The sequence below is a fragment of the Schistocerca americana genome, chromosome 3 (assembly GCF_021461395.2).
Source record: "Schistocerca americana isolate TAMUIC-IGC-003095 chromosome 3, iqSchAmer2.1, whole genome shotgun sequence".
Classification (NCBI taxonomy): Eukaryota; Metazoa; Arthropoda; class Insecta; order Orthoptera; family Acrididae; genus Schistocerca; species Schistocerca americana.
The window spans coordinates 142833286-142852820 of record NC_060121.1 but is presented as its reverse complement, the minus strand read 5'-3'; positions in this window follow the sequence as shown (position 1 = coordinate 142852820).

Below are 19535 nucleotides of genomic sequence, written 5' to 3'. Positions count from 1 at the left end.
TGCCTAAGTGGTCAAACCGTGGTTCGATCGCGTCTGCATTGTTACTTTGTGCCAGTAAGGGCTCTCAACAAGGGAGGTGTCCAGGCGTCTCGGAGTGAACCAAAGAGATGATGTTCGAACATGGAGGAGATACAGAGAGACAGGAACTGTCGATGGCATGCCTCGTTCAGGTCGCCTACGGGATATTACTGCGGTGGATGACCGCTACCTATGTATTATGGCTCGGAGGAACCCTGGCAGCAACGCCACCGTGTTGAATAATGCTTTTTGTGCAGCCACAGAACGTCGTGTTACAGCTCAAACTGTGCGCAATAGGCTGCACGATGCGCAACTTCACTTCCGACGTCCATGACGAAGTCTATCTTTGCAACCCCGACTCCATGCAGCGCGGTAGAGATGGGCCCAACAACATGCCGAATGGACCGCTCAGGATTGGCATCACGTTCTCTTCACCGATGAGTGACGTATATGCCTTCAACCAGACAATCGTCGGAAACGTGTTTGGAGGCAACCTGGTCAGGCTGAACGCCTTAGACACACTGTACAGCGAGTGCAGCAAGAAGGAGGTTCCCTGCTGTTTTGGGGTAGCATTATGTGGGGCCGAAGTACGCCGGTGGTGGTCGTAGAAGGCGCCGTAACGGCTCTACGATACGTGAATGCCATCCTCCGACCGATAGTGCAACCATACCGGCAGCATATTGGTGAGGCATCCATTTTCCTGGACGACAATTCGCGGCCCCATCATCCACATCTTGTGAATGACTTCCTTCAGGATAACGACATCGCTTGACTAGAGTGGTCAGCGTTTTCTCCAGATATGAACCCTACCGAACAAGCACGGGATAGATTGAAAATGGCTGTTTACGGACGATGTGACGCAGCAACCACTGTGAGGGATCCACGCCGAATCGACGTTGAGGAGTGAGAAAATCTGCACCAACCGTGCCTTGATGAACTTGTGGATAGTATGCCACGACGAATACAGGCATGCATCAATGCAGGAGGACGGGCTACTGGGTATTGGAGGTACCGGTGTGTACAGCAATCTGGACCACCACCTCTGAAGGCCTCGCTGTATGGTGGTACAACATGCAATGTGTGGTTCTCATGAGCAACAAAGAGGGCGGAAATGATGTTTACGTTGATATCTATTCCACTTTTCTGTTCACGTTCTGGAACTCTCGCAACCGAGGTGATCTAAAACTTTTTTTGATGTGTATATATTAACATAACAAAAAAGATTCTGGAAGAATTATCTTCATATTTATTTTGATCAATCCAACTGTGAGGACCTAAAATGTGACATTTTCAGCTTCAAAAATCAGAGCCATCTCCACATGAAAAGCTAAGTAAACTAGAAAGTCTATTTTAATCTTCGCCCCTCTCAAATCTTCAGAAAAGACTTCTCTTATTATGGGCAACAGTTGCAAGCAGGAAGGAGGGGTGAGGTTGTACCACTAAGGTTGCATATCGCCGTCGGACTGAACGTAGATTATGTAGCTTAAACACTAGGGAAAAATATGGTGTACTGAATAATCTGCTTGCAGAAAAAAAGTGTTGCATTATTTATTGAACGCGCCTCCCAGTACGTTAGTCCAGCGACTCGGCGTGGGGTGGATTCGAGAAATGGTTGCTAGACTTCCGAAGGTATGTGGGACCAGATGTCTACACGTATTTCTCGCAAATTATTGGCCGGTGAGTTATGGGCAAAGGGCTGGTACCCGGTAGCGGCGGAGATTCCTTCCATCAGGTTCAGATCAGGCAAGTTTAGTGGCGAGCGCATCAACGTGATCTCACCATCACGCTCCTCGAAACGGTGTAACACGATTCTGGCTTTGTGGTACAGGAATTTATTCTACTAGAACATACCATTGCCGTTGGTGAAGACGAAAGCGTCAAAGGACGCAGACGGTCCGCAATAGCGTTTACGTAGCCCACAACTGCCATGGTGATTTCGCGTACGAGCACAGGTCCCATGGAAGCCCAGTGTCATCCCATAGCATAATACTGGTAGTACCAGCCAGCGTCGATGGTGCTAATCGTGTTTAGAGCGTATTATTTTAGAGGTCGCGCAACCGCATTCAAAGTTGCACATTGTAAGTTGGTTGTTTAGGTTTTTATGTTGGTAACGCCACGTAGCGCCCTGTATGAAAATCACTTACTGTGCTGTGTGCAGTCTGTGGCTGCTTTGCATTTTTGGAACATTTGCTATTGTAGTGTTGGGCAGTTGGATATTAACAGCGTGAAGCGTTGCGCAGTTGGAGGTGAGCCGCCAGCAGAGGTGGATGTGGGCTGAGAGATGGCAGAATTCTGAGAGCGGACGATCGGGACGTGTGTCCAATAGAAAGAGTAGATTTATGATACTGGATATCATGAACTGATATACATATGATGACTTTTGAACATTATTAAGGTAAATACATTGTTTTTCTCTATCAAAATCTTTTATTTGCTAACTGTGCCGATCAGTAGTTAGTGCCCTCAGTAGTTAGAATCTTAGCTGGCAGTATTGGCGCACGCTGTATAGCAGTAGTTCGAGTATTGAAGATTTTTGTCAGGTAAGTGATTCATGAAGGTATAGGTTATTGTTAGTCAGGGCCATCCTTTTGTAGGGATTATTGAAAGTCAGATTGCGTTACGCTAAAAATATTGTGTGTCAGTTTAGTGTTGATCAGAAAAAGTAAAGAGAGAAATGTCTGAGTACGTTGAGTTCTGCTCAGCTGTTTGAAAATCAAATAACATAAGAGGTTTATCAGCACAGTAATTCACTAATTTTTCCAAGGGGGATGTTACAACATTGCAAATAAAGTCTTCCGCAGTGGCTGTTGAAATACTTTTATTAAAATGTCACGACCGGTCTAACACCAGTGGGGGTGCCAAATATCTTATTTATTTTAAAGAATCATGCCCGAATCTCGTGGTCGTGCGGTAGCGTTCTCGCTTCCCACGCCCGTGTTCCCGGGTTCGATTCCAGCGGGGTCAGGGATTTTCTCTACCTCGTGATGGCTGGGTGTTGTGTGCTGTCTTTAGGTTAGTTAGGTTTAAGTAGTTCTAAGTTCTAGGGGACTTATGACCACATCAGTTGAGTCCCATAGTGCTCAGAGCCATTTGAACCATTTTGAAAGAATCATGGCGCGGCAAAGTAAAACTAAGAGCCCACTCCCATCATTCATCGTCATTATTAAACCGACTGCGTGCTAAAAGTGGTTCTCTATGATCAGAGTCCCAGTCAGTCTGAACATAGAGAACCGATTTCAGGGCGCTATTGGTTTAACCATCACGATGAACTATGGGATTTGGCTCCTGGAATTTACCTTGTCACACCATGACTCTTTAAAAAATAATGTACCACTGGTGCGGAACAGATCGTGACCTTCCGGTCGTAACATTTAATAAAAGTATTTTAACAACCAGTATGGGATATTTTATTCACCATTTTTTTAACGTCTTTCTTCTTGGGGAGCAGCGTATCCAGACATAAACACTGACCTGGTTTATCAGCTAACGTGATTTATTCGTCCAGATGATGTGCTGATATTATTCAGTGGTCCAGCGTCGACGGGCACATGGTCACTGTAATTTTATGTGACACTATCGTTCACTCAACGTGGAAACAGGTAAGGGTTATCAGCTATAGACGTCCATGTTAAACAATGGTTTTTTCAGGAACACTTGTGCTTGCACGAGCATTGTACCCTGTCGTCACATTCTCCACAGCTCGCCTATTATCCTACGTTACAGAGAGGGCAAGCCTCCGAACTCGACGTTCTGCGAAAAGGCATGGACTTTTTACTCGCTTGTTAGCAGTTGCAACGTCCTTCAGTCACTTATCACACACGTTCAAGATAGGAGCACGTGAACAGCTGACCAAATACGCCGTCTCAGAATTTTTCGTTTGCAGTCACCGGAACTTAAAAAATGGTCCAAATGGCTCTAAGCGCTAAGGGACTTAACATCTGAGGTCATCAGTCCCCTAGAACTTAGAACTACTTAAGCCTAACTAACCTAAGGACATCACACACATCCATGCTCAAGGCAGGATTCGAACCTGCGACCGTAGTAGTCGCGCGGTTCCGCACTGAAGTGCCTAGAACCGCTCGGCCACTGCGGCCGGCCCGGAACTTAAGAATGTGCCCTTTGTCAAAGTCTCTTCTGTCAGTGGATTTCTCAATTTGCGGCCCTTGTCGTCGATAGAATAATTCCCTGAAACTTCCTGGCAGATTAAAACTGTGTGCCGGACCGAGAGCCGAACTCGGGACCTTTGCCTTTCGCGGGCAAGTGCTCTACCAACTGAACTACCCACGCGCGACACACGCCCCGTCCTCACAGCTTTACTTCTGCCAGTATCTCGTCTCCTACCTTCCAAACTTTACAGAAGCTCTCTTGCGAACCTTGCAGAACAAGCACTCCTGAAAGAAAGGATATTGCGGAGACATGGCTTAGCAACAGCCTGAGGGATGTATCCAGAATGAGATTTTCACTCTGCAGCTGAGTGTGCGATGATATGAAAAATCCTGGCAGATTGAAACTGTGTGCCGAACCGAGACTCGAGCTCGGGACCCTTGCCTTTCGCTGGCAAGTGCTCTACCAGGAAGTTCCACATCAGCGCATTCTAGAATAATTCCCTATTCGCCTCTGATCCTCTTATAGAGTTCCCTTACTGTGTCACGAGCCCTCAGCGCCACCAAGCGGCTATCAACTTCGCAGTGAGTAGCGGTCATAATGTTTTGGAATAGCAGTGTGGATAGGCATGGTGTAAAAAATGGAAAGAGTATACGCAACGCTGGTAAGGTCCTCGGTGGCAGGTGAAACACGCACACCCTCTGACTGCCTTCCCTTCCAGCTGGGTGACAACGGCAGAAGATGCAGCGGGTGACGTTCCTGTCGGCAAAGTTGCGACTGCCGGATTCTGCAGTCCGCAGACGTCCCCGCGCGCCTCGTTAGCCGGCCAGTTTGCAGACGCTGGGGGAGGCGCCTGCGCTTGTTATGCGCCTCTGCAGCCGCCGCCGTAGCCCAATTACGCTAACAGCTGCGGACCGGCCGCAGGTCACTGGCGCCTGCCCGGACAGACGAGTGTGCCAGGTGCAAACGTCTCGTGGCCGGGCCGTGGCGAACCCACCGTTACTGCCTGGCAAGGGGCGCTAGGTAGCCGCCATAGAGGGGCTCACTTTTACCCTTCGTTTCGGTTACTGTGAAAGGGTACAGTACCGCCCGACATTGAAAATAGGTACAACATACTTCATTATTTTTGTCAGAACAACACATTTTTTTCTAATAATAACTCAATTTCAATTAATACAGTGAAGCCAGATACCAGTGTGGGAAAGAATGACAATTTATTTATTTAACTGATCACATGTGCACTCCCACAAAATAAATCCCTACATCCGGTTTGGTGAGATCCGTGAAATCAATGAATGTATGGTCGTCTGCTAACCGCAGATAGTGAATGTGAATATATGATCATCTTTGAGACGATCATTTAGGCACCTTTGGTGGAACCAAAGAGATGAAACTTACCGGAGCTTTGAGCGCCTGAAATGTGGCTGACCAATACGGTAGCACGGTCTTCCCCCACCTCGACAGAGGTGCGAGATGACCTGAAGAACGGCCATGTTTCAGCACCCTGCCGCTGGATCTTGTGCTGTTAAGACCTGTCTTAGTTGTGCTCTGTAAAGACGAAAGAGTGGAGACATGGTATGCATGTGGAATATTTAAGAGTAGTTTGGAATAATAATTTCTCTATTTCAGGAACTATTGTGGGGAGAATTAAATGTCAGGCAGGTAATATTAATGGGATCGTAGTAATCTTCGGAAGTGACCAACGGTCAAAATGAAACCACGTGTAGCAATAAGTTGAAATACTTCCATGTGCTTAAGTGAAGCTGAAGTACTAGCGTGTGTACTATAAGAAATAGCGTGTGCAGGACTTGAAATCAGAGGCGAGTACTTCCACGTGGTGAGTACTGTGTGACTCTCAATCTGTGTATGAGACAAAGGATAAAGAGAAGTACTCGTCCATGGTATCAGTTGAGGACTCGTGTGTGTGATGAATATGTTCTTAATATTACTTTGCGTGATATGTTTCCGTGTGACGCTGGATTCAAACTATAATACTCTGAGAGAGAAGCAAGATGAGTCAGCCGTCTATCCAGCAACGCCACTTGGCTTGCATTGCATAGGAAGACGTGCATATATCTCCAGAGTTCATAGTAGGAAAGAAGAATTACGAAGTGGGGCAGGGTCGTGTGAAACTGGGATAAATACTAATTGAAGTGGGAAAGCTGAAAGTGATACTGTTGTGACTATTTATTGTGTTGTATTCCATGTTGTAGTGTGGTCTATGTCATGTAATTTGGGTATGTGTGGTTTGCATGGGAGAGTAGCAAGGTAGTTTCAGAGGTAGTGGGTTATGCTTGTTCCTTTTGTACCGCTCGGTCTGGAGGAAAGTTTCGTGATGATGGTTGTGAGAATCGAAGTGTGAGATATAGCAAAAGATCCACCATCCTATCCAGAAAGTGCACTGTAGCGTTATATAATTACGAGACCATAAGGTAGAGAATCACCAATGCAAAGCCATGCCCACTGGGCGGAATTTCTCATGTGTTATTGTTGTAGGTTATAGAATTTGTGTGTTTAGGTTATAGAATTTATCGGAATAAATAAGACAGCTAAAAGAGAAAGATTGGTGGCCTTTTCCTTCGAATTATATGTTGTCATGATATCCAGAATTTATAATGTGTGCGCCACTCATATTCAGTGCGATGGCCACGTGTTGATAAAAGCCGTTAAATAAAAAAAAAAAGAAGGAAAATGAGGTATTGCCAGTGCGTAGTGAACAGTCAGTTGCGCATTACTCATACAGGAGGATAATTTGTATCTTTATTGTGAGTACTAGAGTTCATGTTTCTCGACATATAAGAATGAATCCACTCGCTTGGCAGACCACTCATCTTGCAGGCCTGACTGCTTGATGCCACAGTATGAGCAAGGGATGTGGGTGCCTCTCAACTGTTCAAATTGCAGCTATTCTTATGAGCGACCAATGCTCAAAGACAGGTCAGTGAGCTGGCGGAAGCTGTCGCCAGCACACCGATGGCAAAAATGTAGCGCAAAGATCGATAGTAGTCGCTGGAACAAGCGCGCCTACCACGAGAGAGGCCAGAGACACGCCGGCAAGCAACAGGCCGCCAACGCTCTCTCGACAACACGTATTTAGGCCGCCGCCGCTGACTTGAGGACCTCACTGACTCGCACTCCAGTATGGCGTCAGTTATAATGCGTGCTCTGTTAGCGTCTCAGGCAACGACGGTACATAACGACCAGAATTGTGACTATACCATGTCATGTCGAACTGCTGCCCTACGCCAGGGAAAAGAGGTCCGACATGATATTAACAGGTATCACATGACCTCTGTCAACTTAGTGTAGATTTCATAACGTTTGAAAAGCGTCAAAGCTTTTCATGTTTTTAATTAAAGGAGATAATTGCTTTTAAAATCAGTCTTTAGTTTATTGCAATATATGAATTGTGATGGAGGTGAATTATTGTGTCACTAAGCATCGGTAAAGGGCTATGATTCTTCTCTTTGCAAACTTGGTACACTTTGTGCATGAAAGGAATTCTTCTGATGCGTTCCTAGCTGGGAAGCCCGGCGACCAGGTCAAGCTCAAAGAGAGTAATAAAAGGTCGATCGCCTGCAGCGCCTACAGAAGGAGTCAAATTTGACGACTGAGGCGGCTGCTGAAGCGACGACAGAAGTGCGCGAGCGGTTAACCACGGAAATCGTGCAGGAACTAATTAGTAAACAATTTAGCGAGAAGTTGCAGGAGATGGCTAGTCGTACGAGCAGCGAGCAGAACGTCAGTTTGCAACCTGTGCCGCCAAGCAGGCAAGAATTAGCCGATAGCAACGGTGACGTTAGGCGAACTGTCGGCGAAATGGCCAATCTGGGTATTGCCAGCCAAACGTGCAACACGCCACAAGGAAAGGAAACGATTGTAGACAGCTCGAACTCGAATTCGGGAGCGCAAATGATCACCGACGTGGATCACAAACACTTGCTCTCTGTGCAGAATTTTCACCACTATAAAGGTAGTGGAAACGTTCTGCATCCCCAGGCCTTCCTTTTTACAGCAATTTGAAGTGCCAATGCCACCAAATTGGCCCATAAAATGTAAGTTATCTTTTATTTGCGGATTTACAGAGGGTAGCGTAGCCGAGAGAACGCGATGCGTCGCAGATAATTGCACCTCCTATGAGGAATTCAAGGAGATCTTCTTGGTTATTAGTCAAAGGCGACCCAAGAACGTATCAAGCAGGAGATCATTCGCTTTAAAGACTTTGAGAACTCCGGATTCATAAGCCCGGTCAAGTTCTTCGAGGTTCTAATTAAAAAGAATGTCTTCCTCGATGTACCATGTAGTAGTGATACCGAGTGTTTTGGTTGGCAGGAGAGCCAACACCGTGTTACTAGAAGGAAGCCGAAAGGCACGCGTTTTAGCTCACGCAGGCTGGCGTGAGGTCTGGAACAGGACAAGGAAATTAGAACTTAGAAAAACGGACGTAGCTGGTGGAATACTTAACTTTAATCCGTTAATGAAGAACGTCGGTCTTGCCGGTACATGATTCACAATATCAATGGTAACTGATAATGGCGCCTTGCTAGGTCGTAGCAAATGACGTAGCTGAAGGCTATGTTAAACTATCGTCTCGGCAAATGAAAACGTATTTTGTCAGTGAACCATCGCTAGCAAAGTCGGTTGTACAACTGGGGCGAGTGCTAGGAAGTCTCTCTAGACCTGCCGTGCGGCGGCGCTCGGTCTGCAATCACTGATAGTGGCGACACGCGGGTCCGCTTTAAAAGCTACCACCTAGCAAGTGTGGTGTCTGGCGGTGACACCACACCGAGCTCATCCGTTATTGCTATATGAAACTGTCATTGAATTACCAACAGTCGCTGATAGGACAATGCGGCATTGATATTGAGGAGTTTAAAATCCTTCTCAGAGAATTAGAGTTTGCATTTGAGAGAGAGATAGGCAGAAACCGAAGAAGGCAACAAGTACAGGCGAACGGTCAGGCAGAGCAAACGGGAAGAGAGCAGCGCAGGGACCGTGGGCATGACAATAGGAATTATAATAATTCTGGCGGATGAGGTCCGCGCCAACAGCCGTACAGGCGTCGTAGCAATTACAACGGCAGTGGAGGCAATGGTAGGAACGGACCGTCGTATCCGAACAACGGCAGGCAATGGCGTCAGTCGCAAGACGGCGACGACGATCTTAATAATGGTCGAAATGACGGCCGTTATCAATGGAGAAACAATGGCCGGAGACAACAGGAAATCGAAATTGTCGAGGTACGACCGGCGAATCCGAGACCACAGCACAGAGAACCGGAGTCATCGCGACAATGATGGGTGGCTCGCGTGGAACAAAAAAAAATATGGCACTGAGCACTATGGGACTTAACTTCTGAGGTCATCAGTCCCCTAGAACTTAGAACTACTTAAACCTAACCAACCTAAGGACATCACACACATCCATGCCCGAGGCAGGATTCGAACCTGCGACTGTAGCGGTCGCGCGGTTCCAGACTGTAGTGCCTAGAACCGCTCGGCCACTCCGGCGGCCGCGCCGAACAGAATTCTAAAACAACCGCGCAGAAATTCGGTACAAAGTGCATACGCAAGCTGGGCTATGGGGACGTGTTTGAAGATTTGCTTAAAGAAAACGAACAAAACACCACGAATGACCTACACCCAGTAGTAAGGATAGCGATTGGAAAAGTAGCCTTGCAAGGATTCATAGGTAGCGGAAGCCAGCTTACGACTATTTAAGAGGGAGCCTTCGAAGGGTGCAAGTGCGATCAAACCTGGCCTACCTTTAAATCGCGGGAAAATTCATGGAAGTATCGCGACAGGTACGACTGGAATTTAGCTTTCAGGGCCGCCAGTTCGAAGGCAATTTTATTGTGGTCCCAAAGTTAGCGATCGAAATTATAATAGGTATGGACTTCTTGTACGAGAGCTAGGCCGTAATTGATATAAGTAGCGGCACGGTCACCTTCCAGAAGGGCAAGGTAAGGCAGGTCAGATTTGAAGAACAGGCTGTTCCGGCGCAACTCCCTACAAACTGTCTGTGACTACATATTGTAGAGCAAGGAGGCAGAAATGGTGAGGGGGAAGCCGAAACCAGGGTCTATACGAAACCTCCAGTACGAGTTATAAAGGCAGCAGAAAAACGCAAAAGGTTGGTAGACAGAAGGGCGAAGATCAGATACTTTGAGGTCGGACAGAAAGTCCTATTGAAATCGCACCGACTGCCACGCAAGCAAAAGGGGCTCTGCCAGAATTTTTTTTCTGTTTATGATGGACCATTCAGAGTAAGAAGAGTGGCCCACCCGAACTCGTACGAGTTAGAGTACATTAAGAGTAAACGATCATTGGGGTTACATCATATAACGCATATGAAACCTTTTATTGGTCAGAAATGGTAATCTGTTTACCTTTGTGCTTCTTGTGTTGCGTTAGTAATAAGTTCTCAAATGACTAAGATTTAGAGTGTATCAGGTATATCATATTTTGTGTAGTGTCTTATTTTTGTGTCTTGTCTTCGATACAAGAGATCAGCAGATTGTTCAATGATAAATTTGTAACAGGGCATGTTGCGTAAAAGATTGTTACGCAGCGGAAAATCACGTTCCGACAAAGAAAACGGAGGAGCAATGATACGGATGATATTTGAGCGCCTAAGCGTGCGCACAGTCGGCTTATGGGATGTTGAGTTGTTGAAAGCTACCTAGTGAGCCAAGTAAAGGATGATTCGTTCGCGAAATGAAATACCGGAATTTTTTTTTGCCAGTCAGGAAGAAGTAGAGCCTTGTTTTAGCGGCGTTGAGGGGACGCATTTTTCAGTAGTCCGCGCGGACATGCGTTGAAGGACGAAATTTTGTGAGTTTTTTCGGTCGCCGACAGAGCGACGTATGTGAGATTTTTGGTCAGGGCTCTGTGACGTTCACCAAGGGCGAGTTTTGTGGCGCGAAAGCTAGATTTAAGGAGCACGTAATGTGTGGGGAGAAATGGATTGTAGGGCAAACCTTCAACGTGGCGAACAAATAATTCTAGGAAATGTAACGACATCCAAGTTACGCGATGGAAAATCAAACAATGCTAGGTTAAAGTAGTTAGCTTTAATAAATAAATATTCTGTTTTTATGTCTATGATGGGGAACGAAAGAAGGAAAATTGAACGACAAAGAAGATCAAAGGGAGACAAAATCGGACCAAAAGATATGGAAGGATGGACTGATACAGAATGCCTAAATCCAGAGAAAAGGGTAACATAAACTGCATAGCGCAAACACAAGGATGTGAGTAAAAAGACGCTTAGAGGCACTAACCATTGAATGTATTCTAATGTTACAGACTGGAGATAAAGAAGAAGACCAAGTAACAGACTCACACGAGTACTGCAGCCAAACAACAGCGCCAATTGTTGTAATTGTGTTTTAATAACTGTTCCAGATCGCAGCGAGAATCGGAGAGTCGAAAATTTCGTACCAGTATGCAGTGGACTGGAAGCGACATCTAACCTACATGTATTTCCACCAATTTACAGGGAAGAACATAGAAGGAAAGGAATAAGGGAAACGGAACTACCAGGTTTACGTAGAAAGTCGTATGTAGAAGGTAGTTAGATGCAGGGGGAAAGGAAAATGTAGTTAGCGCTAGATGGAAGAATGCCATGGCATGTAATTAGAATACTAACAAATGGCCATCCCCCATTCCTCAGCACACCCACTTGTCCCTAACATAAAAGTAAGAAAGGAAAGAACGTAAAACGCGATTCCAACTGGAATATTATTGTTAAAAAACTATTAGTAAACAGATAGAAACAAGAGTGTAAATCTATATTTTCATAGAAAGATATTTTGTTTTGTAATGCAAAGGCCTAGATAATTAGGTTGGGATAGGTTATATGTTTCTCCTTTTTTGTTTTCCCTCTTCTTCATGTCTTATATTGTTTTGTTTATTATTGTAATAACAGTGGATGTAACTTTTATAACTGAATTGAGTAAAGTAACTCAGTACTTTTAATTGAGAATAATGATGGAACGATTGACAAGTTCCGCAGTAAGCTGTAATGTATGGAAGGGTCACGGGTGGGTGACCATCAACAAGGACTTAACTGTAATAACATGTAATCGAATGCAAGTAGGGGAGATTTGTATTTGTTTCTAAAATGTACTTTAAAGTTGTGTACTCAGAAAGGACAAGGAACTTTGGGAGGCTGAACACAACATAGAGAGATAAAGGGGAGCGTACCGGTCACAAGGGACCAGGCTTCGCAGCGCCTGGGCAGAAGGGTCGAGCGGCTGCAAGGAAATACTTGGTGATCTGGTTACCGCTGATCAGCGTCAGCGTAGCACAATGGCCGACATTGCCGAGCCACGCGCAGCCAGATCAACGCTCCAGACAGATAAACACAGCTGACGCGCATCACTGTCCAAGGAAGGCACGGAACAACATCACAGGAGAATTGGAAGAGGAAAACCTCACCGAATATTCCGTCTGTCGATCTGTATACCTATCTGCCATCAGAAATTTTGAACCATCCGGAAAATCCCATGTACCTTCCCAGCGCCATACAGCGCAAGCGGGAACAAATGGCGCTTACCAAATTGTCCTCTCACGCATCAAGAAAACGCCCAATTTACGCCATACTATGGGCGTCCACAAGAAGAAAAGAAGAGCGTGGAAAACACTCATGATGGCGACACTTAGATGCCGTACAGCAGCGGACAGCACAGGTTGGTATGCTTGCCACCGTTGGCACGTCACAATGACTTGGCTTGTCTACCAAGAGGCCAATCATAGCAGCACAACGTCACCATGTTTTTGGCTTGTCTATCAAGAGGCCAGGCAAAGTAATTCAACGTTCAGCGAGCCACAGGAGAATTGAGTGGCGTACCATCGATGCAGAAAACGAACTTCACCCTTACCTAGAAGTCTGCAATTGCTTCATGGCCCTCTCCCTACAAACAGTGATCCATGATTAGTGCAACAGCAGCACCAGGTGACCGATAAAAGTGACACAAATATGAGAACACATTTTGTTTCATATGTGCACTACATTACACACACAGAAATCAAACAACCCAAAGAGCCACACTTCAGGGAACAAATAGGACTGCCAACATAAAGTTTTGCATTAGTTTGTTTGTGTGTTCTCTTCCTATGTGTCCTTGTGTTAGTTAAGATGTTCCTTTTTTGACGATTATGGGTTTTTGTTAACTGATACCTATTATGTTTTTCATACATTTTATGTGTTTAGTTAAGAGTTTTTTCATAACTATGATGTTTTTATTTGTTCTAACGTTAGTTGTGAGGTACAGAGTTTTTTTGTTTTGGTTTAGTGTATGTGATTAGTTGTTTATACTGAAAAAAAAACTTAGAATGACTGAATGACTGCAAACAGAATGCAGAGTTGGTATGGATGCTGGAAGCGTACGCCATAAAACAAGTGTTGCTCATGTGAGCGGTTGCAAATACTAATAAGGATGTTCGTAATCTGTTAAATATAATATTAGGCACTCTGCCGAAAGAAGTAGGACATTTTTAATATGTTTGCTTCAGTTTGAATTTTGTTTTATTAACTCTGAAGAGCGCAATTTGAATTTTAATGTTTTAATGTTTTTTGCAGAAGGCAAAGCTTTCTTGTCTGTCAATAATAGACATGATTTTCATATTTTTTCCTTGAGGCATTGGCCAAGAAACTCAGTTTTTAATACTAACGTAAGTACGGATAGAGGCCGACCGCGGTGGTCGTGCGGTTCTAGCGCTGCAGTCCGGAACCGCGGGACTGCTACGGTCGCAGGTTCGAATCCTGCCTCGGGCATGGATGTGTGTGCTGTCCTTAGGTTATTTAGGTTTAAGTAGTTCTAAGTTCTATGAGACTGATGACCTAAGATGTTAAGTCCCATAGTGCTCAGAGCCATTTGAGCCAAATACGGATAGAAGTTCAAATGGTTCAAATGGCTCTGAGCACTATGGCACTTAACATCTATGGTCATAAGTCCCCTAGAACTTAGAACTACTTAAACCTAACTAACCTAAGGACATCACACAACACCCAGTCATCACGAGGCAGAGAAAATCCCTGACCCAGCCGGGAATCGAACCCGGGAACCCGGGGGCGGGAAGCGAGAACGCTACCACACGACCACGAGCTGCGGACGGATAGAATTCTCTTATGTCTCGGTGGCGACAGAGTGTAATATTTATATGCTCACATTTTTGAAGGCATTTCTGCCAGTTTTCGGGAAATTTCATATGTTTTCTGTTAGACATTCAATAGTGGCACCTAGCCATGTAATAAGATTTTGATAGGATGTCATTGTAAAGGTATGAATGCTGTGTTTGAGTGGGAAACTAATAATGTATTTATTTATGCTGGTGTTGGCCAGGTGTAAATCCTTGCCAAATCCGCAAAAAACAGCTGTTCAATGATAGAAATTTGTCTTACACACCCAGAGATAGAGGGTTTAAAATTTTTATTTGTACATATGACTTACTGCGCATGAAGTAAGCCATACTCCCTATAAAAATTCTTTGCAACGGGAGTCTGATGAAAAACGTCAAAGTTCTTCATGTTTTTAACTAAAGGAGACCATTGCTTTTAAAATCAGTCTTTAGTTTATTGTAATATATGAATTGTGATGGAGGTGAATCATTGTGTCATTAAACATCGATAAAGGGCTATGATTCTTCTGTTTGCAAACTTGGTACACTTTGTGCATGAAAGGACTTCTTCTGGTGCTTTCCTAGCTGGGAAGCCCGGCTACCAGGTGAACGCAGGTAGTGCGCCCACGGGCGAGCGGCGGTCGCGCGTCTATAGTATGTCGGCAGGCTTCACAGAGGGCAGGGCCTCAGAGGATTAGCGACAGGCGAAGACGCTGCATACATCAACACGCTGCCAAGGGAAGCCTTGGACATTCGCATTTTAGGGGACAAGCTAGTACTAATGCGGATTAGATCCAACAGCATATAGAGTTGCATAATAACTAGTCATAATGTTAAAGGACACCGTATAGACAGAAACAGTATAAAGCTTGACCAGCAGAACTGATGCAATGATTCCTTCAGTTATTTGAAAACAGGAATTGACAAAGGTCCCTTAAAAAAAACTAGTAAATGCGTTTACAAACATCAAAAAAAGTTTTGCATCACCTCGCTTCCGCGAGTTCTGGAACCTGTACTGAAAATTGGAATAGAGATAAACTGAAAAATCATTTCCACCCTTTTTATTGCTCATGAAAACCACCATGTTGTACCACCATACAGCGAGACTTTCAGGGGTGGTGGTCCAGATTGCTGTACGCACCGGTACCTCCAATACCCAGTAGCCCGTCCACCTGCATTGATGCATGCCTGTATTCATCGTGGCATACTTTCCACGAGTTCATCAAGGCAATGTTGGTGCAGATTGTCCCACTAATCAACGAAGATTCGGCGTAGACCCCTCAAAGTGGTTGGCGGGTCAGGTCGCCCATAAACAGCCATTACCAATCTATCCCAGGCATGCTCGATAGCGTTCATGTCTGGAGAACATGCTGGCCACTCTGGTCGAGCGATGTCGTTATCCTGAAGGAAGTAATCCACAAGATAAGCACGACGGGGCCGCGAATTATCGTCCATGAAAACGAATGCCTTGGCAATATACTGCCGATATGGTTGCACTATTGGTCGGAGCATGTCATTCACGCATCGTTCAACCATTACGGCGCCCTCCATGACCACCAGCGGCGTACGTCGGCTCCACACAATGCCACCACAAAGCAGCAGGGAACATCCACCTTGCTGCACTCGCTGGACAGTGTCTCTAAGGCGTTTAGACTGACCGGGTTGCCTCCAAACACGTCTCCTACGATTGTCTGATTGAAGGCGTTTGCGACAATCAACGGTGAATCCTGAGCGGTCCATTCGGCATGTTACTGAGCCTATCTAAACCGCACTGCATAGTGTCGTGATTGCAAATATTATCTTCGCCATGGACGTCGGGAGTGAAGTTGGGCCTCATGCAGCGCACAGTTTGAGTCGTAACACGACATCTTGTGGCTGCACGAAAAGTATTATTAAACATGGTGACGTTGCTGTCAGGGTTCCTCCGAGCCATAATCCGTAAGTAGCGGTCATCCACTGCAGTAGTAGCCCTTGGGCAGCCTGAGCGAGGCATATCATTGACCCTGTCTCTCTGTATCTCCTCCATGTCCGAACAACATCGCCTTGGTTCAATCCGATACGCCTGGACACTTCCCTTGCTGAGAGGGCTTCCTGGCACAAAGTAACAATGCGGACGCGATCGAACCACGGTATTGACCGTCTAGGCATTGTTGGACTACAGACAACACGAGCCGTGTACCTCCTTCCTGGTGGAATAAAAACGTAAATGTCGTGTGACTTGGGCTTCCCGTCGGGTAGACCGTTCGCCGGGTGCAAGTCTTTCGATTTGACGCCACTGCGGCGCCTTGCGCGTCGATGAGGATGAAATGGTGATTATTAGGTCAACTTCCAGCTGGGAATCGAACCCGGGCCCTTAGGATTGACATTCTGTCGATCTGACCACTCAGCTACCGGGGGTGGACCAGGTGGAATGACTGGAACTGCTTGGCTGTCGGACCCCGTCCGTCTAATAGGCGCTGCTCATGCATTGTTGTTTAATCTTTGGGTGGGTTTAGTGACATCTCTGAACAGGCAAAGGGACTGTGCCTGTGATACAATATCCATAGTCAACGCCTATCCTCAGGAGTTCTGGGAACCGGTGTGATGCAAAACGTTTTTTGATGTGTGTATTATTACATTCGTAAGTTTCCAAATCCCTTGGCTAATTTTCGGAGAATGATGTAGCAACAGAACTAAAATGTCAGTTAATTCGAGAAAATTAAAATTTGTGCTTAACACATTAAAAGGGAGACTGGAGTGCATTCACATGGATTTACTTTCATAAGTTTCTAAAAATGTTTTCGTTAGATTTGTCGGATTTAAATTGTTAAGTCTTGTAATATGGTTATTTAAGTGTATGTTGGTATTATACCAGTAATTCAAAATTACGTTCAAGAATGCAAAATAATTTCATATAGGCTCAAGTCAAGTGCATAAATGTGCCCAGGGTGTGGTTGGTTCAAATGACTCTGAGCACTATAGGACTTTAACACCTGAGGTCATCAGTCCCCTAGAACTTAGATCTAATTAAACCTAACTAACCTAAGGACATCACACACATCCATGCACGAGGCGGGATTCAAACCTGCGACCATAGTGGTCTCGCGGTTCCAGACTGAAGCGGCTAGAACCGGTCGGCCACCACGGCCGGCTGCCCCGGTCATGGATCAGGTTCATCCACTCATGGGGTTGTCTTTATGCACGTCATGCAATACAATGAATAAACAGAACACACTAATAAGTTTCTGAAAATATGTCTTGTTGGCAGCACACAAATTTTTTCGTGATCTCCACCTGTCAGCACAATATGGCCTATATTGTAGTTTTAATGTTAATTAAACGCCTGTACATCAACAATATTCGAGTTGCAATTTAAGCACACAAAAAACAAAGACTTTCCTGTGGCACATCTAAGGCATTGGACCCATTCCTGATTTCTTTTTGATTGTTTGTATCGCTTTAAGCAATAAAGATAAAGACAGTTTTCATCTTCTTCATCAGCCTGTTGCAGACTCTAAGACAAGGAAGAAGAGATGAATGCAACATTCTCTGAGGCAGGAGTACTTGCTAACAGATACTTAGGAATTATTGCTTTGTGAGAGGAGACTGAAAGGAAGAAGGAGACGCAAGATGATACACTACAAAGAGGAAAAGCCGGGGAGGAGGAGATATACGGGCCCTGCAACAAACTTGTGACGTTACAGTAGTTGGCTTGTCCGTCACATTTCGCGAACGCTCGGGTCGGTGCAAGGCCCACGGGAAATCATTATTTAATTGAAACAGTATCCTCTAAAGGTCTTAATTTTGTCATGTGCTGTCGAGAACTTGCATAATTCAAACTCGTGATCAAGAATTATTAAACTCATCTGAACTAGTTAGTCGCTCTCCGACGAAAACGGCTGCTGTCTCCCGAAAGACCTGCAGTGTCACGAGCTGTGATGTACTCGTCACGAACTGTCTTTCTCTTGGGCCTCAGGGAAAGCTGAAGAATATGGCAGAGGACAAGAGACCATGGTGGGTTGCGACGCGGAAACCTGCCTTTGGGCAGCAGACTGATAGTGTCGTCAGAATTAGACGTATCCATACTTTTCCCTGTTCTTGCTTTTGGCAGTTTCTTACTCCTATAGTCCTTGCAGCGATAGAATGGCTTTCAGCTTGAGGTTCCGTAAGTTCAAATAGCATTTTTAGCGGTTTTTACCTTTTATTCTTCTGTGAATTCATTTCTTTTTAGAATGCATTTCCAACTGCTGTTGTATTAATGTTTCTTTGTTTGGGGCATCAGTTGGAAAGGCAATGCACAATAGTGCGTAAACGTACCCTAACAAAAGTGCGTAAATATGCCTCATCGCCACGTTTGATGCACACTACTGGCCATTAAAATTGCTACACCATCAAGAAATGCAGATGATAAACGGGTATTCATTGGACAAATGTATAGAATTGATATGTGATTACATTTTCACGCAATTTGGGTGCATAGATCGTGAGAAATCAGTACCCAGAACAACCACCTCTGGCCGTAATAACGGCCTTGATACGCCTGGGCATTAACAGAGCTTGGATGGCGTGTACAGGTACAGCTGCCCACGCAGCTTCAACACGATACCACAGTTCATCAAGAGTAGTGACTGACGTATTGTGACGATCCAGTTGCTCGGCCACCATTGACCAGACGTTTTTAATTGGTGAGAGATCTGGAGAATGTGCTGGCCAGGGCAGCAGTCGAACATTTTCTGTACCGAGAAAGGCCCGTACAGGACCTGCAACATGCGGTCGTGCATTATCCTGCTGAAATGTAGGGTTTCACAGGGGTCGAATGAAGAGTAGAGCCACGGGTCGTAACACATCTGAAATGTAACGTCCACTGTTCAAAGTGCTGTCAATGCGAACAAGAGGTGACCGAGACGTGTAACCAATGGCACCCCATACCTACACGCAGGGTGATACGCCAGTATGGCGATGACGAATACACGCTTCCAATGTGCGTACACCGCGATGTCTCGAAACACGGATGCGACCATCATGATGCTGTAAACAGAACCTGGATTCATCCGAAAAAAATGACATTTTGCCAGTCAGGTTCGTCGTCGAATACACCATCACGGGCGCTCCTGTCTGTGATGCAGAGTCAAGGGTAACCGCAGCCACGGTCTCCGAGCTGATAGTCCATGCTGCTGCAAACGTCGTCAGTCTGTTCGTGCAGATGGTTGTTGTATTGCAAACATCCCCATCTGTTAACTCAGGGATCGAGACGTGGCTGCACGATCCGTTACAGCCATGCGGATAAGATGCCTGTTATCTCGACTGCTA